At 41.6% G+C, this 15,502-nt stretch overlaps 1 protein-coding gene and 1 long non-coding RNA gene across 3 annotated transcripts in view; both read left to right on the top strand.

Moving 5' to 3' along the window:
• Positions 1-15,502, top strand: part of RAPGEF5 (Rap guanine nucleotide exchange factor 5) — a 132,573-nt gene that overhangs the window by 81,046 nt on the left and 36,025 nt on the right. The gene's annotated exons all lie outside the window — the stretch shown is intronic.
• Positions 1,188-12,085, top strand: LOC310745883. The gene is made up of 3 exons (XR_014540424.1): positions 1,188-1,408; positions 8,938-9,050; positions 11,920-12,085. It is a non-coding gene; the product is annotated as an uncharacterized lncRNA (long non-coding RNA).

Below are 15,502 nucleotides of genomic sequence, written 5' to 3' on the forward strand. Positions count from 1 at the left end.
AATTGTTTCATAATGTTTGAGGTGGCAATATAGCGCAAATCACAATATGTGGGCTAAGCAATATCTGGTTTTCAACATCGCGATAACTCGCCAGCTAAACACTGCAATGTTATCAGCAGCTAAACCTCACAATATCACCAGCTAAATGGCAATGTTATCACCAGCTAAACATTGCAATCTACCACAATCTCTGAAATAAGGATGGAACTATACAGAGGTGAACAGGACAATGCCCTGGCAACTGCTACTACTTAGGGGTCTAAAACGGATAAATGGCAATATTATCAATCATTACAGACTCAGTTTCATCAGCAGACAAGCCAAAATGCATCCCAACAGGACTTTTGTTTTTGAGCTTGGCTACCAAATGGTGGTATTCAGGACAATTCAAAGTACAGCAATGAGTCATAGTGAATGCAAATAATCTGAGACTGCCTGGTAGGAGGCAGAAGCAGCAGTGGCAGAAACAGCTTGCCATGACCATGGTACATGTAGGCAGTAGTGGCGAAAACCTTCAAGGTCTCGCGGTGGCAGCACAATTAGTGGTGGCCTGCGAATTCTCGCAGCAGTGACGGGAGGTTGCAGCAGTAACCGTGGTGGCCTGCAAGGACTCAGAGCAGTGACAGGGAGTGGCGGCAGTGGCAGTGGACTGCGAGTCCTCGTGGCAGAGGCCTGCAGGGACTTGTGGCAGTGACAGGAGGTGACCATAGTAGCGGCATCCTGCAAGGCCTTGTGGTGGCAACGGGAGATGGCGGCAATAGTAGCGACAGCCTGCAGGGCCTTGTGGTGACAGAAGCAGTGGGGATTGTGAGGCCTTGCCATGGAGACAATAAGTGATGGCGGCCTGCAAGTCCTCCAGGCGGTAGTGGGAGGCGGTGGCAGACGTTGTGACAGGCTGCCTCAGTGAGGCTTTGCAGGCCATCTCTGCTTCTGCCACCATCTCCTGCCGCCACCACAAGGCCCTGCAGGCCACTGCTACTGCCACTGTTATGACAAGGCTTTACAGGCCGTTGCCGCTTTTGCCACTGCTGCAAGGCCTTGCAGGCCACCACTACCACCACCACCATGACAAGGCCTCGCAGGCTGCCACCGCTTCTGCTGCTGCCGCCCATTACTGTGGTAAGGCTTTGCAGATTGCTGATTATTATGCCGCTGCTGCCAGGCTGCTGCTGATTCTGCCTCCCCCCCCCCCCCCAGCTATTGTTGATTCTGCCACCGCCAGGCTGCTGTTGCTTCTGCTGCCTAGCAGGCTTGCTTGCAGTCTGGCAGTCCCAGATTATTTGTACTCACTGTGACTCATCACCATACTTTGCATTGTCCTGAATGCCACCGTTTGGTAGCCAAGTCCAAAACCAAAAGTCTCATTTGGATGCATTTTGGCTTGCCTGCTGCTGAAAGTGACCATAAGGTGATTGATAATATCATCATTTCTCAGTTTTAGACCGTTAAGTAGTAGCAGTTGCCAGGACGTTGTCTTGTTCGCCTCTACGTAGTTCTTTCCTCATTTCAGATATCATGATACATTGATACAGTGGTACCTCTGGTTACATACGCTTCAGGTTACATACACTTCAGGTTACAGACTCCGCTAACCCAGAAATAGTACCTCGGGTTAAGAACTTTGCTTCAGGATGAGAACAGAAATCATGCTCCAGCGGCGCGGCAGCAGCAGCAGGAGGCCCCATTAGCTAAAGTGGTGCTTCAGGTTAAGAACAGACCTCCGGAACGAATTAAGTACTTAACCTGAGGTACCACTGTATATCGCTAGGTTTAGCTGGTGATATATTACAATATTGATATCCAGTTATCACCCAGCCCTAGTCCACAGAGATGAAATGATTCAGAAACTTACACCTGTGTGGTGTTCATGCAAGAAAAATCTACTAGGTGTGTGTAGTGGTATCATGTTTTTAGGATTTAAGATCATCATAATTTTTTATATCCAAGTGAGGCTTATGCTTCCACCTCTGCCCACTTTTCATAGACTGAAATATGTATGTTTTCGTTCAATATTTGCCTCATATACTGGATAAGCAGAGTGTGCTGGGGGAGAGTATTTGTCTACAATATTGTAAAGAGTGTTCATAGAGGGGGAAAATTCTTATGAAACAAGTAGCTAGTAAGGAGCATGAACTATATAAACCACATCAGGCTTATTCTTAGTAGTAGTAGTAACAGCATTAATACTACAAGTTGTTTTTAAAAAAATTTACGAAGACTCAACCCACTGAGATTAAAAGGTAAGATAACTTAGGTCTATTAATTACATTGGGTCTATTCAGAGTAGTTGGAGACAACCCTAAGAGTTGTGTGGTTTTGTTTTGTTTTTAAATATTTCCAGCACTCAAGCAAGTCTGCAGAATTGATTTTGGACCCTGAGAATTCCATATTTGTGGTTCTTTTTCTGCATCATTGTTGAAAGAGCCTAGGCCCACCTAACCCCATAAAAAGCAGTAGTATATAGAATAGAATGCATTGCTCCTCCTCTTCCTGCATTCATTTTTTCCCATCCTCTTGCAGCCACTCTGCACAGTCCACTTCATCTGAAATTCCCTATGTAAAAATTGCAATGTAAAAACAGTGAGCCTTGTACCTTTATACAGATGTATATAGTGTGAGCACTGTACTGTATATCACTGTAGTATTCTGGAGAGTATTGTGTCTGGAATCAGAGGCATCTTGCCTCTGGAAACCAGTTGCTGGGAAACCAAGCACTTAAAGAGGACTATTGCTCTCATATCCTGCTTGTGAGCTGCCCAGAGGCAATTGCGTGGCCACTGTGGAAAGCGGGATGCAATGCTAGATGGGTGGGTTCTTCGTCTGAAACAGCATAGCTCTTAACAGTGTGTGCTGTTGCCACTGAACTCTATAAGGAGAAAGAGAGAAGATAAGTGGAAGGGCTCACTTTTGCCCATTTTGTTCAGTGTTGACCATGCTGATCATCAGCAGCTGTTTAGGACTTATACAGCAGTTTCTCTCAGCCCTGCCTGGATTGGCCATGTGACCCTCTGCCCCAGTAACAAATCAGTGGTCAGCTTAAATTCAGATCTCTTATTGTCTCTTATTATCTCTTACTGAGGTATCCAAGCTGTTTCTATTCTGGGATGTTGCACCTTGCTAGCCAGTAGCCGAGTATTTAGAGTTGGCCTTCCCAGTGAGAAGCCCTAACTATGTCTACTGGCGAACAGTAATCTTTTTATACTCTGGACAAATGCCTTTGTTTCATATGTAGTAATTTAGTTTAGCATTCCTCTGGTCGTATTTCGTTAGCTCAGTATAAATGACAACTGTTACAAAACACATTTCAACCTGACCAGTAAAAATGAAGCAGTTTAATAAGCTATATTCAAAACTTGCATGGAATCTGCTTCTTAATTTTAAACAGCACTCAAAATAGGAGCAAGCCATATCTTGCAGGTCGCAGGTATGTAAGAATTCACCCCTTCCCATGATTCAACAATCCTTGGATGCTGGGGCCTTTTTCCTTAGCAGCTGGGAATGTTTCTGTACTTGGAGAATGCACATTTATTTGACTTATCATATATAAAAATACTACAGAATACAAGAGCACCGAATGCACCAAATTGTAGAACAAAACCCTTACTTTTAGTGAGAGAGCACAACCCTGTTTCTGTGTTCATTGTGCACATTCATTCCAGTGTTTCCAGTGTAGCATAGGCTCAAAGGTTTCTAGTACAAAGATTTTCTTGTTTGTAATGTTTTCTGTGAAGTATAAAAGCGTATATTCATTGCCGTCCCACAGCATTTGAAGGATGGCAAAGTTAAAAAACAGCACTCCTTTGCAATATGTTTATTAACAAGTTGAGCCAAAGCTTCCATCCTTAACTCTCTAGCATTCTCCCTCTCCCTTTTCCATCAACTCACACTAATAAAGATGTAAGAGGTGGGGCACCCCAAGGATCTGTATTGGGGGATGGTGCTTTTAAACTTATCCATGAATCATCTGGAGTTAGAGTGAGCAGTGAAGTGGACAATTTTTTGGATGACACCAAATTATTATGGTGGTAAAAGCAAACTTGGATTTCAGAGAGCTTCAGAAGGATCTCTCCACACCAGGGAAATGAGCAATATAACTGTTTCCAAGCATCTGTTTCTGATGATAATGAGAACTAGAACTACGTGTTATCAGAATACTGGTGACTCGATGCTCCAAATTGGCCGCTTACCCCATACAGCCATGGGCGGCCCATCGCGATGGCTCCCCCATCAACCCGAAGCCATGCCATGTTTGCCCCTACCATTAGCTTCTCTTCCCTGGTCGCTGCAGTGCCTGCTGGTTCCTGCCAAACCCATATTTGTAATTTCCGGTCTGTGCAGCGACCTGTGGGGCGGACCATGCGGGTGGAGGCTCTGCTCCACTCCAAATGGTTAAAAGGCGCCCAGTGCTGCTCTTGGCAGCGCAGTCGATCACAGAGCATCACCCGCCCAGCCCACCCTCTCACCTCTCTCTTTCTTGCAGGCTAACCTTTTTTCTTTCCAGATATGCGGACGTTGCTATGGTTTTAACGATGGTTCCTGTTTTTGTAGGTCCAGGAAGGAATTTTACTTCCCCATAGCGATTGTCACAACTTTGGCAGTTTAGGCCTTGGGACAGAATCCTTTAGCCTAACATCCGTAGAAAGGGTGAAGTGGTGACTTACCCGCTTCCTGAGGCGGCAGTAACAGGGTACTTCGCTAGAGGGGTCATGAGGGGAGTCTCTGTTCACAAGCGCACGATGGGTGGGCCATAGAGCCTCCCACAGCAATTTGGAGAGGGATCAACTGCACACACACATGTTTTGCGTTGGTCCCATCTTCCCCCAAATGACCCTGTCATGCCTCAGACCCCCAGCAAGGGGCTGAAAGGGATACATGCCCAGTGCCTATGCCAAGGTTTACCTACTTCTGAATTCAATAAAGTTGTGGCCATTTTAATCCCAAATATGTTGTCGTGTCTACTCATTTATCTGAGGCCAGGCTCCTGGGGGACGGGGAACTGTCAGGGTACGCAACTCCTCATGACCTCCTCCAGTACCTTCATATAGATGTTAGAGCAAGTTGTGAGGAACCTTTTCAGTTTTTAAAACCTTGTCAGTTTTTAAATTAGCAATGACTAACAGAAAACATTTCTTTCAGATTGTTCTGTGGGTCTGGGAAACAAATCATGGCTACAGACAGTTCGTTCAAAGTTTTTTTTTAGCAACCTAGTTGGAAGTGTGTGAAGTTGGCCAGTGTTTGCATATGTGATGTGAACACTAGACAGTCCACGAGGGTCTCAAAGCATAGATAGTTTTTGAGGAATTACATAGCCTGGTCCCAAGCAATTTGGGATTTATAGATTAAAACCGGCAGATTGAATTCCTGGGGACAAATTGGAAGCAGTGCAGGTTTTTGAATCGTGGCGCAATATGATCCAGTCAGCTAATTCCAATCGAATATCTAGTCACCATATTCTGAACTAATTGAAGTTTCTGAGTAGTTTTCAAAGCCCCACTTACAATGTTTTGTAGTAATCTAAAAGTCTTGTAGATGCTCTTCAGGAGAGACTTCAGTTAGTATATTTTATAATACAAATTGTACACAGCAGAAATTCTGAGGGAAAGCCATAGAATATTATTGATGCTTGTGTTCAAAAGCCTGTGAAATGAGCATGTGTATTGTGCATAAATAAAAGATCAGGGAACATTAAAACGTGAGGTGATAGTGGAGTGAAATGGCTATCTTTTAAGTAAAACACCACCAACAATATTTAGTAATGATTCATTTAAACTAATCACACAAGCAACAAATCTAAGTAAACATGGAACAGTTTGGTCACGCAACTGAGGTCACACCTCTTTAAGGATGAAAATGTAACTTGATCAGCATCAAATAAAAGAGCTCTTTCATGAAGGTGTAGCATTAATCTATTGCATGGAGCAGATGGCTGGAAGGAACAATGAAGGCTGCACAATGGGTCTTTGCACAGTAATACTGTGTTTTTGCTGTCTAAAATTGTAGCTTTGGCAGTTGCTGTGAATAGCCCTAGGCTACTAAAATACAAATAATGTTTATCCTGCTTGCATTGTATCTGTGTATCATCTTTAAACAGAACAAGCAAATACTTTTATTATTGCTTTTATTGCAGTGTCACTATGAGGCTGTAACATCAGCTTGCAGTTTGAAGTTGTCATGGTTTTCTTGTGTGAAAGGAAATCTCTCCTTTCATTTCCTTGGCTTTGTCATTAATAATAGTGGAAGATGTATTTTTAATTATGTATTAGCATGCACTGATATGGTATATTTGCATCAGTGTGCTATATTGTTTCATGTCCTTGATAATAATTATGCATGTAGTACTTTCATTGATGTTAACAAGTCTTAAAAGCAGTTTAAGTAAGAATAATTAGGACATTTAGAGAATAGAAACGTAAGTTAAATGCAGAATATAGTTTAGCGTTTGGTTAGACCAGATCAGGACCACTGTTTTTTGTAAAACACGATGGGGCAAACATAATGAGCAACTGGCCATTAAAGAGCAAGAAAAGGAAGCTTTAGCTGCCATTTAAGAGTGATATCATTTTTTAATAAAAAAAATACAGGCAGCCCCACCCTATTTTCTACAGAGGTCATCCATTAGGGCAACCAAGGCTGACTCAGTTCCATTAAGCAGCTTCACTGCTCAATTCTAAGTTAGCTGTAACTTCTGTGTCATCTTCAAAGACAGTCCCACATGGAATGCATTGCAGTGACCAATAGGTTACCAGAGCACAGACTACTGTGGCCAAGGTACCTCTTTTCAGGAACAGCTGTAGCTTGTGTGTCACCCAAAGTTGGCCAACAGAACTCTGGGGTCACTTGGACCTCCAGATAGATTTGGAGTAATCCCAGAATACACACCTCCTGCTTTAAAGAGAGTGCCATTCCATCTAAGCCAGGTAATTTGCCCAAGTCCCAGACATGCCAACCACAGAACTTCTATCTTGTTGGATTCAGTCTCAGTTTATTGTCCCTCATCTAATCTGTTACAGTGTCCAGACAGCAATTCAGCGCCCTCATAGACTGGCTCATATGGCATATTGATGGCACCAAGTGCTAATGCATCTGACCTTGCCCAGTCACTTCATATAAGCCAGTGTTTGGGAACCATTTTCTGTTTGATCCCTGACTTCTTGTGTGGAACCTTCCACCGGCCGCATCCAGGTGGTGGGTGGGACTAGAGACAAAAGTGGGTGGGACAATGGATGTGATTCTTTTGTACTGTAGATGACATTCCCACCACAAAAAACAGAGGTTTCTATGCCGATAAATGCCCCGCTCTCCATTCTCCCTCAGCATTCAAGAAGGTAGAGGGCAAGGCCAGGCAGGGTATGCAGCCTGTTGAGAGTCTCAAGGGTTGGACAGAGAGGTCTGGCTTGAGGTTCCACACCCATGAAATAGATGTTACAGCATGAGGGCCAATATGTGGCCCTGCAGTACCCCATTTATAGTTTTGCTCACCGTGCCTTATGTCAGAGGTGTTAATTCTTCGCTGCTTTCTCTCCTCCTTGATGAACAAAAGGAAACTGCACAGTAATACCACAATTCCATGCATGTCTGCTCAGAAGTAAACCCCGCTGAATTGAATGGGAGTCGCTCCCAGGTTTGCAGCCTAATTCTCTTTCTATTTTATAAGCTCCAAGCTTCCAAAGGCTCCTTACTTATCACACTATTTTTGGCCTGTATGAATTGTTTATGGCTTCTGTTGGAAGTAAAGCAAGCCAATACTGGCACATAAATGCAAGATTTCTTTCCAGCACATTACTAGCATCTTTATTTTTGTACCAAAAAAGGGATGTGGACGCCAGCCACCAGCCAAAATTAATTTGGAAGCTTAGATTGCAAGGCTTCCTGGCCAACGTGTCCCAATCTTAAGTCAATGAACTTGGAGAAGTATTCAATAGTAATCAGAGAAAAACATAATGAAGCAATCTCTGTCATTTACTGTCAATGGAATGTGCTCAATGCAACTAGGACAAAAAGAAAATGTTGCTTGTTTTGATGGGTGCTGGGAAGAGGGGGATGCCAGTATTGTGCATCTAATTTCTTCAAACTGTGACTGTAACAATAGTAGTAGTAGTAGTAGTAGTAGTAGTAGTAGTAGTAGTAATAAACCCATTCAGCTGTGTTCATGTAAATCAGGAGTGAGAAACTTGTGGTCCTCCAAATGTTGCTGGAGTTCAACTCCCATCATTCCTGACCACTGGAACTGATGGGAGTTGTCATTCAGTAACATCTGAAGGGTACGGTGTTAGGCGCCCCGTCTAGATAATGGTAATAATACAGGTTATCCCAGCTATGAGATAGCTATGGAAATGGGTGCAGACCAAACTTCCCTGGAAGAAGTTATTTTTCTACATATGATTGGAAATCATCCAAGCTTTGATTTCTGAGCATATATAGGAACAAAAGGATGAGCTGGAGCACAGTGACTCACTACTTGCCTGTCAAATGAAATAGTTACCATCTCTTGAATTATTAGCAAGGAAATATAAAATGCAGACTTTTATTCTTCACCCCTAGGCAATTGGGGCCTGGATAGCTTCTAGTGATTATTCCTAGTCCACAAATAAAAAGACATAAATGATGGTGCAAATATATTGGAACAGCAGTATATTTTTTCCATCTAGTATGGATGCATGCCACTTAAAATAAAGGGATGTTTAATCAAACTCTTTTTTCATGTTCAGGTAACTTCAAGTTAGCGACCATGTTTAACAGTAGCAGTAATTGGTACATAACTCTGGCAAAAGATATTAACTCTCTTTTCAGGCTTCAAAGTAAGGTCAAGCATATTGAATGCTGACTATTTAAATATTTCCCAAAATGGGAATATTAATTTCCCGAGTGTAGGATAAATTAACTAATTTGGGTACCCTAATGCCTAAAATAAATAGATGACTTGCTTTTTTGGTGCAGAGAGACTTCTATGCATCCATTGTTGGAGGATACAGCTGTGTGGCAATTACTTTAATGCATTATCAGCACATTACACGTTGGGAGGAAAAGGACCATGAACACAGAAAACCAATGTAATTTTCATTTTCTCTCTCTCATATTGTGTCCTTATGTTGGTGTAACATTTTTCATTTTATAGCCTAGTTCTCGCTTTACGGCTTTCTTCAAATAGAAAAGCTATACCCACATAAACTGCAAAGATGCGCATGTTCACAGTCAATTATCAATTATTGTTAGTCAAAAAAAATTTGAGTATAACTATATGATTCCACAGAGGCTCAGTGCAGAAATACAAAAGACCCACCCTCTTGGAAGGGAATTTCAATATCCCTCTTTAACTGTGGTGTTAAGCATTAATGCAAAGCAGAATTCCTACTTAGGTAGGATTTGAAACCAAGGTGAAGTGCTAAAATTTGTTTCAGTTCTTGGTTAAATGATACCCTGGTTTGGCTTAATGTTCATGCTAATGTAATTGCTAATCACAGATGGGAAAGGGGAAGTTCACTTCTGAGAGAAACATGAATCAGGAGGAAGTAGACATCCTTTAGCCCATTTACAATCTCTTAACTGTGGTCAAGAGCATGGGGGCATTGAATGTTTGGTCATGCAATTGTAACTGGCATTAAAAGCATGTTTCCGGCAAAAGACGTCCAGCTGCTGTTTCAGTTCACTACAGTAATAACAGGCTGCTAAAGTACATATATTCCAGTGCTTCGGTGTCTTTGTTGCTGGTCCTTTTTTAAAAATAACAACACCGCCTCCTTATTAAAACCTGATGGGCAATGCATTTGCATTACTGAAAGATTTGGAACATTGCACAGATTTTTCAGAAGTCATGTCTAGAGAAACCCCAGCCTGGCAATTTTCTGCCCTGAGGCATGACTGTTAATTTATCTCATTTTATGAATTTTAGTTTAAGGAAGTGATAAACAACCATGAGCCAGAGAGCAATGGATATCTAACACGATTTTTTAAAATGTTTGCTGAAGCCCTGGTTGATTCCCCTCCCCCCATGTTAAAATAGCAAAAATACATCTTCTTAACTGAAGCAGGACTGTCTTTTCAGTATTTTCAGATGTACAGTGGTACCTCAGGTTACAGACGCTTCAGGCTACAGACGCTTCAGGTTACAGACTCCGCTAACCCAGATATAGTGCTTCAGGTTAAGAACTTCGCTTCAGGATGAGAACAGAAATCGTGCTCCGGCGGCACGGCGGCAGCAGGAGGCCCCATTAGCTAAAGTGGTGCTTCAGGTTAAGAACAGTTTCAGGTTAAGAACGGACCTCTGGAACGAATTAAGCACTTAACCCGAGGTACCACTGTATTCTGTATGTATTTCACAAGACATCTTTTCTATTACTTAAAAGGGAAAGGGTTTTTTTTAAATAAAGACATATCTTTATCAAAAACTCTTATCCATGAGCACCTGAAACTTACAGACTTTAAAACAGAGATTTGTAAGTTGTGTTAGGCCTCTTGGTTCTAGCTTAGGTATGGGGAACCTTTGGCCCTCCAGTTATTGCTGAACTACAGCTGTCATGCTTGTTGCAGCTGATGGGAGTTATAGTTCAGCATCTGTTATAGCTCCTCCATCCTAAACAGTCATTTGAGGACTTGCAGCATTTCCCAAAATGCCATTATTTCAGGCCCACATTCAGTTTTATATCACACTTATAACTCACGTTTTTTGAATACTTGTGATTCAGCATGTTAGTATTACAAGTTAATACCCCACCCCCCACCCCCGGTTATGGCTTTGTGTAGATTTATTTAAAATTATACGTCTGTGTTCCCTACATATTGAAATGTTAAAACCCAGTGTGGAATTGATTTGGGTTCAGAGTGCTGCAGAGTTTTCAAAGGAAGCTGATTAGCATGAGCTATTGTTATGCAGAATGTAATGATGATATTATAAAACTCTCGTCTGTCACCGACCCAGGTGGTCTTACGATATGGCTGCACAAAAATGGCTGTGTAACGGTGGAAGTTGCAATTTGTAATTAAAATTGTTTTAACAAAAACAGAAGCAAGTAAAAGAACAAAAAGACCTGAACAGAGCTGGGAAATATCTAGGAACAGGAATGAAATTGGTTAAAGCAGGCATTCCCAAACTTGGGTCTCCAGCTGTTGTTGGACTACAATTCCCATCATCCCTAGCTAATAGGACCAGTGGTCAGGGATGATGGGAATTGTAGTACAAAACCAGCTGAAGACCCAAGTTTGGGAAACCCTAGCTAAAAGTACAGTATCAGTAATAAACCTTGGAGTATTGATGCTTTATTTGTGGAATGCCAGCAACTGTTCAAGACCTGTCATCTTAGTTCTTAATACTAGTCTGTTGACCATGAAAATATAGTTGGCACATCTGTGCCTCCTTATCCCCTTATTCCCTTATCTGTGCCTCCATTGATAACAATGCATCATGGCCAGGTATTCCTTTTCTCCAATGTGTGTGTGTGTTTTGCAATCCAAAATCTCATAATCTCCCCCACTTCCCGCTGCTTGAATTGATTCCTAGCCCAGATTCTCTTACGAGCCCTGGGGCAGCAGACCAAGTGCCCTTCTAGTCCAGAGTCCTGTTCCCACAGTGACTAGCAGGTTCCATTTAGTTACCGCAGGCACCAGATTAAATGGCTTTACAATGTCATAAGACAGTGGATATTAGCCATTGCCACGTCTTGTAACAGCAGCTTCACAAGTTAAAGAAATATGTCCTTTTCTGTCATAAATCTCCTGAAAGTCAGCTTCAGTTGGTGACTGGGAGTTATTTTATTGAAGAGAGAAGAGGGAGGAATCTTCCACCCAGTGTACATTGAATAGTGTTAAAAACCTCTGTAATGTTTCCCCTCAGATATATTTTATTATAGTTAAATTCCCTTAAATGCATTAGCGTAGGGAAGATGTTAGATCATTGTGGTTGACCTTTTCTGCACCTTTTTTAAGCTCTACAATCTTTCTTCTCAGAGATGAGACGACCAGATCAGCATGCTGTATTCTGACAGGAAAGAGGGCCAAGGAGCAGGGAAACAAGCTCATGACATCATAGCCACTATAGACTTGTGGGATTAGTGTTCCTTTCCAACCTCGTTTTCTCAGATGGGTTTCTCTTCTCTTCTCTTCTCTTCTCTTCTCTTCTCTTCTCTTCTCTTCAAAAGGTGGTAGGCGGGCAAAAGCAAGTAGATTGATGGGTTTGACATAGAAAGCAGATTAGACTAGTCTGCATAGCCTACCAATGCTTCCATCAACACCCAGCATCTGTAGGTGGCTGACAAGAACCCATCAGGGTCCACCTCAGATGCTTGCTGTAGATTCCCCCCTTTAAAATTTCAGACCTTGGTGCTCCAACTGGGTCTAGCTGCCATTTTAATTTCCCATAAGGCCCATATTGGGAGAATGGTGGGGAATGGTGGCTAAATTTAGCTACCTAGCACAAGTTTGAGTACAGCCAGTGCTCATCATAGCCAGGTAAACCCATTGTCAGAGGGCACTTTTCCCAGGAGTTGGCCCTGCCAGCTACTCTTAGCATTGAATAGAAAATGTGGTTATGTGTTGCTCCGATGTCAATGTTTCCCATTTGTTTCACCTTTCAATTAGTAGAGGATGAGCTCATGCCAGAAGCAAAGAGAGCAGCAAGGCTTGCGCCTGAACACCTCTGTGGTACACACCCCAATGGTGGTGGAAATTCAGAGGTGCCATGGCTGTGTTGTGCTCCTTCAGTATGCACTGAAGGAAGTTTAGAAAAGGCCCTGGTTGCAGGGAGGGAGAGAGAGAGACACTTGTGATAAATTATATGCAGTCTACAGTGCCAAATAGGGTCACAGGAGATGTGAGCATAAAATGACAGTCTTCAAACTTCTGCATACTAAGCCCCGCTTTTATGTGTAGTCTGTCATCTGGTCACTGTTTTGCCATGCTATTCCCCTCCTACATTAAACTTTAATTCTGTCACAATCCATCATACGGGATAAAAGCTGCAAGTGAGATGTATATTCGCTCCTCTTGCAGAGAAACCTGCTTGAAACCCGCCAATGATAAAATAAATCTCAGCGCAGTTTCCCAGGACACTCCCAGGACACAAAATAACATCTTGTTTTTCATCTCACACCACACATGTGCGCACACACAGAGACAACATTTATAAAATAAAAATTGGCTACTACTTACTTATTTATAGGTCATCCTAAAATGTATTTGTGACAGGTTTAAGGCAGTCAAAAACAAATTCGTCATACATCATACAATTAACATGAAATTAATTGCTACAAGATGAGTACTAGCTTAGATGGCTTTATTGAAGAGTTAAACAAATTAATGGCATATGATTTTTTATCATTCATGTATTAAAATTATATCTTTCCCTCCCACCCAAAGTAGCCAGGACAGCATGATAGGACTATCAGTGGCTATTAGCCATGGTCATTTCTTTCTTTTATAAGACGTTTTGTTAATTTTCAATGTATAAACACAATTACATAGAGTTTCCCTCCCATCCCAAATTACCCCCCCCCCCACTTTCCGCCAGGACAGATCAGTCTATTAAGTTTTGCCAAATCCAGTTTGTGATTCCAGTGGATGCCATTTTTCAGGATTATCAATTGAATATTTTATAAGAGCATGCCAAATTTTAATAAGGTCAGTGGAATTATCAATGGAATGTTTTATAAAAGGATGTCAAATTTCAATAAAGTCATCTGTCTCTTGTATTGTTCAATCCAATGAGATATAAGCAAAGGTTCCATTCCTTTCTGTGCTACTAGTATGCATGCCGCCACCAGAAGAAAAGTGGTTAATTATTTGTAACAGACGTCCAGTTGCTCTTCTCTGAAAATGCTTAATAACCCCAAACTTGAGGTACAGTCTACATGTTGACCCCGTGATATGGCTTATGGTCCATAAATACACTCTGCTAGAAGGGCTGTACATGGTCACTTGCCCACCACATGTGGAATGTTGTACCTATCCTGTTGCAGCCTCTCCAGCACTGGGATGGGAGTGTTTTGCTGATGTAGCTATATCCTAATGGTGTCAGATGCCATTGATGTAGTAATTTAAATGTGTTCTCTCATATGCGAGTTGACACTGATTTAAAAGGTTTTTTAGCCCATAAATTATTCCAGTGCACCTCCTCAGTTTATATATCTAGGTTAGATTCCCATTGTTGTTTTATAGAATTACGTTGTCCAATTGTTAACGCATTAATTATTTTGTGAAGTGTAGATAGAAGCTTTTTTTAATGTTTGTGTCTAAAATTAAATTTTCAAATGATGCTAGGAGTTTTATAGAATGTGCTTTAATTATCATTTCTTTAAGAGGCTTCTGACCCAAATGCTTTAGACTCTGGGTGTTGTCACAATACCTTGGAAAAGAAAGATACCAACAGAATAGTGAAAATGGATCTGGACCTGGGTGATATACAGATTGCAGCTCATTCAAGGAAAAAAAACAATGTGTAATATTGGACAAATCATGTTATGGCCTCTGTTTTCTTCCAGCTGGAAACTGTAAAATATAATTATGATCCCTTGTCATGGGGGAGTGCTCTCATTTGTGAGGATAAATGAAGAATTATTATATTATACAATGCAGTACTATACTGAGTTAGAATAATTCCCCAGGCAGCTGATCTATGTTGGATTTGGGAAATTGTGTTGTTTTACTATGCACTTTACTTCCATTGTTTCTTCTGTTTTTAGAAGATGGCTAAAACTACCTTGAACCCACCTTTTTGTATAAATATACAAGTAGTTATATGTTAATGCAACTCATCCAGAGCTTCTGCCAGTGGAAGCGTTGCCCATCAACCTCAGTCAGTTCTCAGCCCAGCCCCTGTCTGCCTGGATTGTGCTATAAAACACAGTAGTACCTCAGTTTTTGAACATCTCCATTGACAAACGTTTCAGTTTTTGAATGCCTTAAACCCAGAAGGAAATGCTTTGGTTTTTGAACACGCCTTGGAAGTCAAACATGCCACGCGGCTTCCTCTGAGTGTAAGATCCTGAGGCCTAGCTATCGGTTGTTGAGTTTTCGGTTTTCAAACATTTCAGAACTCGAACGGTCTTCCGGAATGGATTACATTCGAAAACTGAGGCACCACTGTATTGTTATAGGATGTGAATGTATGTGTGAGGTAGAACAAAGAGGGACAGTTTAAAAGTCGCGAGATGAAGTGTTAGTCCCTTTTAGAAAAAAGTAGAACAAGAAGATCTGCTGCATGGCAGAATATATTTATTTAAAATTCAGATGAAGACTATAGATGGAATCCTGTTTATATTTAATCAAACCAAGTTGCACTCTTAGAGCTGTTTCTGCAGAGCTTTGCTCACAGCTGAATGAATCATTTGCAGTGTGTAATTTGTGGTGAATTTAGTTTCCTTTGTGGAAACATCCGTCAGCAGAAAATTTACAGATGTGGTTCAAAAGCACTTAAAATATTTTACATGGCATTCTATTTCCACTGTAACATCATGTTACACTGGTTATTCCATGTTGCTGCTCTAAAATAAAGCTTGGCAACTGTTGGCTGTTT

This window comes from Podarcis filfolensis, assembly GCF_964270895.1.
Source record: "Podarcis filfolensis genome assembly, chromosome: 12".
Classification (NCBI taxonomy): Eukaryota; Metazoa; Chordata; class Lepidosauria; order Squamata; family Lacertidae; genus Podarcis; species Podarcis filfolensis.